The sequence below is a fragment of the Meriones unguiculatus genome, chromosome 8 (genome assembly GCF_030254825.1).
Source record: "Meriones unguiculatus strain TT.TT164.6M chromosome 8, Bangor_MerUng_6.1, whole genome shotgun sequence".
NCBI lineage: Eukaryota > Metazoa > Chordata > Mammalia > Rodentia > Muridae > Meriones > Meriones unguiculatus.
In genome coordinates, this window is record NC_083356.1 from 116,853,225 (window position 1) to 116,858,048 (window position 4,824).

General features: G+C 47.6%; 1 long non-coding RNA gene across 1 annotated transcript; it reads right to left on the reverse strand.

The window, feature by feature from the left end:
- Window positions 1–3,182: 3,182 nt before the first annotated feature.
- LOC132656062 (uncharacterized) lies at window positions 3,183–3,843 on the reverse strand. The gene is made up of 3 exons (XR_009594010.1): window positions 3,738–3,843; window positions 3,535–3,631; window positions 3,183–3,316 (listed from the first exon to the last, which is right to left on the reverse strand). It is a non-coding gene; the product is annotated as an uncharacterized LOC132656062 (long non-coding RNA).
- Window positions 3,844–4,824: the final 981 nt, after the last annotated feature.

Sequence of the window (4,824 nt, forward strand, 5' to 3'; positions counted from 1 at the left end):
TCAAATGGACCTGAAAAGGCTGAGCCGGATGCTCTCAGACTGTGGAGTCTGAGCGCAGGGATATGCAGCCCTAATCCACCAGTTGCATTGTGGTATCTAGCCGTAAGTGTTAAATGCTGGAATTAGGAACAGCTAACAAAGAAACAAACCTAACTTCGTATGAGAGCAAGCCCAAAGGAGCTAACGGCTGTGAAAGTGCTTTACCAAGGATAGCCTACATGAAACAAATTTTCAATGGGAGGCACTCAAGACCTTGAGCGAATGGCGGTCAGTCACCTCTGACCCCCTCTCACCCTCACCACACCCCACGTTTTCTATGAGAGCTACCCTCACCCCCACCCCTATTCCTTGGCTCAGATTTCCTCACCTCCTCATGCACAGCGGAAACTTCTCAGCTAGACAGCTAGCTCCTGGCCTCACCATCAGAGAAGAGAAACTCCCACGGAAGACTGAGTGGAGCCTAGTCCTCCCGGAGCTGTAGTCACACTTTAATTCTGTGAAGCCAAATCATTTTAAGAAAAACTGAATTTTTATTTTAGTTTTCTTTTTTCATATTTTAAATACATATGTGCTGTGGTCAGTAGAAATGTATTCCTGTTTTCACAAAAATAAATTAAAATATCCCCTGGTGCATAGTGACCTTATTAACTCACAAGATGGCTGTAGCTCTTCCTCCACGTACACCACCAATCTACACCAATGGCCTGTCTGTGCCTGGATACAGGTGATCTGGAGCACTGTTCTGGCACCAGGCAACACTCATGGTATACGAGACCTGCATGCAGGCAAAATACTTACATATGCAAAGTAAAAATAAATAAGTCTTTAATAGTTTACTTCAAAACAAAGCATGTTTGATAGACGACTACGGTTATTTCCCAGAGTGTAGGGAATAAATAACAGTAAAGAATTATCTTCAAAATGAGGCTAAGTTATGACTACACTTAAGTGTAGAAACAGCAGCCAGGGATGTGCCTCCGTGGACAGTGCTCGCCTCGCACTCGTGAGGAGCTGCTGAGCACACACTGTTAAAATGGGGGTTTGATCTATGGGCATAGATATAGATACGCTTATGGGTAGAGAGAGAGAGAGAGAGAATGCGTGTGTTCCTGTGTACAGGTGTGCACGTAGAGGCCAGGGGTCTACACCAACTGTCTTTCTCTAATGCTCGCCTCACCTGTTTGTTTCACACCTTCCTCTTTGGCATTTGTGCTGCCGAAGTGAACGTAACACACCTTAGGTTCTGCGACAGGATCCATCATAGCACCTGCCGTGCATCGATTGGCTAAATGGGCAGGCTAGTGAGCGTCAGTGATCTGCCTGTCTCTACACACACACATACACACACACACACACACTCTTTTTTTTTTAAGTTAATTGTTTTCATAAATCCAGTTTGTTTGTATGTTTGTTTTCTTTGTTCCAGAAAGTCTGTTCTGGCTTCTGGTTTTGTTCTTAACTTTCTTAGAAGGGAAAGTACTAGATCAAAAGATAAGATCATTCTGGTAAATTACTGCCAAGGATTATAGGAAGGCCTTGGAGCTCACAGCTTGGTTAGAGGACAGAAGGAAGGCCTACTTGAATGCCGGAATTAGTCTTAGCTATGAGATTTCCAGGTGTAGTGTTAGTGCTTCCTGTCTTCCAGTGAACAACCTGACTCCCACTCTCCACTCCCCCCACCCCCCACTCTTCCCATCCCCCCACACGCCCACCCCATCCCCCCACTGGCCCACCCCTGTACTCCGACCCTCACTCCTTCCCTTCCTTTTGCTTTTGGACTTTGAGCAGGGCCCAACCTTGCCTGAGGAAAAAGCGTGGGTTGGCACAGCAAACCACAAAAATTTCAAGTTCCAACCAAATTCCCATCTCCCACAGGTTCTCCTTGCACAGATGGCTTCAATAAGGATTAGGGAAGAGATCCCTGAAGGTATTTCCCGGAACCAGGCTCCATCCCTACCCTCCTCCATGTCATGTGCTAACACGTACTCGCTGATTAGTTTTGTCAGTCTCGGTTTAAAATCTTCATTAGCGAACGGCATGCATCTCGCCACAGTACTTAACCTCAGCGTTAGCGGCTAGGTGTGGGGCGGTACGGTTTACAGTACGCGGGTTAGTACGCCTGGGCAAGCGGCCATGCTCCCGGCCTGTGGAGTCAAAGGGTGTGCTCTGGATACACCAAGTCCATTTACGTACGATGAGCATGCATCTGTCGGCGCTGGGCTGCCTCTTTGCTCAGAAGGTTGACGGGTCTCGGGAGGTAGGTGCCTTTGGCTGGCCTCTGCTTCTCTAACTACCCCAAGCGCTGGACTCTTAGCGCACACCCAGCAGAGCCCAACTCAGTTACAAACATCAGTGCCTCATAGTTGTGCAGACCGAGATTTCTGCCTTGACCCCTGCCCGCCTGGGCACTCCTAGAATCTTTGCGGCCGTATGATTGTAAAACATAAAATAACTTATTTACAGATCCAATCATTCTTCATTTTATATCATTGGCTTCAGTAGAACCATCAATTTAAAAGTTAGGTTTTATGGTGGTTCAGCCCCAGATTATAAGCATTTGTGGAACATGCTTATGTTTCCAGGAATGGGACATAGATTTCCACAGATCCAGGGAGGGACCAGAAATAACATCCCACTAAGCTCTGCGACTTAAGGGTCTAAGCTCCTTCTGTTAAAGGTCCATTATATCACCATTCTTACTCTGAGGACCACACTTCTAATGGGTGAAAGAAAAACCACACCCACTTACAGCAGAGACTCTGACCAAGGTTTTGCTCCTCATACCTGGTTCGATCGCTCCTGACCCCTGCAACGAGTTAGCCAGGCCTATCTCTGGGCCGGATACAGTCCACTCACAAACTGTCCCAATGACAGCAGTATCACTGTCTCCAACCACAGTGGCTCCTTTCTAAGCCTATGCCATCTTCATCACGTGGAGCCAAATACCGTAGAAATTCTCACCTGGTGAAAGGAGAGCTCATGGTTTGGAACCAACAATTGGCCTCAGCTGGGTGAGGTGAGGACATGTGCCTGCAATCCTAGATACATGAGAATAGGAGGCAGGGGGGATTGCAAGTTCACAGCCAGCCTGAAAAAAAGAGTTGGGGCTATAGCTCAGTGGGAGAGTCAATTCGCATAAAAATAAGTAAATAAAAGTTTTTCTTTTTATTATCATTTTATTATGGGTACGGATGTGTTGTCTGTGCATGCCTGTGATCCACAGAGGCAGGAAGAAGGTGTCATGCAGACGATGGATCCAACACGGAGCCTGTGGAAGAGCAGCCAGTGCTTTTAACCTCTGAGCCACCTCACCAGCCTATGAAGTAGAGAGAGAGAGACAGAGAGACAGAGACAGAGAGAGAGAGAGAGAGAGAGAGAGAGAGCAAGCTGTGAAGGAGTCTGGTTTCTGGGTTTCCAAAGAGACCTGACTAAACCTGAACTTTTGAAGAGGCCCGTTCCTGCAGAGCTTATGTGGGCAAGACTGAGTGCTTCTTCTGTGGCTACCTCTGGAACGAAGGGCTCGAAGAACCTTACCTCACTGAAACGTCACAGCCACCTCCCCGGCTGTTCCACTAAACCTCATGGGCTACAGATCTCTCAAGTGGAGCTGAGCCCACGGGGCAGTCAGGTTCTGCAAAGAGAATCGGAGGCACAGCAAGCTGTCCCAGGTGGCTTCCATCACTGTGGTAAACACCACTGAACAAAAGCAACTCGGGGAGGAAGCCGTGTTATCTCACCTTACAACTTAGAGTTCGTCCTGAAGGGAAATCAGAACAGGAATTCAACCAGCAATCCAGAGGCCAGAACTGAGGCAGAGCCCTGGAAAAATGCCGCTCACTGGCGTTCTCCTCAGAGCTTTCTCAGCTTGCTTTCTTACAGTCCCAGAACCACCCGCCCGGGGGTGGCAAAGTCCTCAGCAGGCTAGGCCCTCCCACCTCAGTCACTAAACAAGAAAATCCCCCAAGGCTTGAGTTTCCCAATTCTGGAATGACCTAGTTTGGTTGGTCAGAAAAAGGGGAAAAGGAAAAAGAGAAACCAATAGCCCACAGGTCTTCCCTTCTCTAAATCTCATTCTGTTCCATTTAGTTATCAATGACAGTGAAGGTCTCCTAGACCAGGTGTCCTCACAATGTCCCCAGACCAGTGGCATTGTAACCATATATGTATGTCTGTATCCAAATTCTTAGGTCCCTGCTCCTGACTCATTGACTCCCAAACCCTGGAGATGGGCCCCAGAGATCTGGGTTTGAAGCCACCACCCAGGTAAGTTTGGCATGCATTAGAGCTTGAGAACCACACTCGTAGGCCAGTGACCTTAGCCAGCATGGTTTCACACTGTGGCTGCCTGAGTTCCACACAACCCTAAAGATTCTGGTTTTGTTGATTAATATGGGGCCTGCATGGAGATCTTTTCAAAGTCCCACAGTTGATGGAGACCGCTGGACTTTCTCAAGCAGCTGCTTCTCTCAGGAGCAGCCAAAGCCTGCAGTCCAGTAAAGCTGCGGGACTAGCGAATGGGCAAGCATCACAATTTCCCAATTTTAAGTCCTGTCTCTTTCTCCAGCGCATCTGGGAAATGTTCTCGGGCTAACTAGGCACGGCTTATTAGTTTGGATACTTTCTAAAGCCTCTCTTACTTTAAGCTCATAAATTTAGTCTTCAGTGAATGTGGAGAAGATGCAGGGAAGAAAATACCAGCCGCCCTCAGAATAATTTAATGGAGGAAATGAGATCTGTACTCGGCATAGTGGAAGGTTAATGTTGCCAGCTGTTACCGTCTCGTTCTTTCTTAGAGTTATGTGTTTTGTGCTAAAGGTCTTGTCA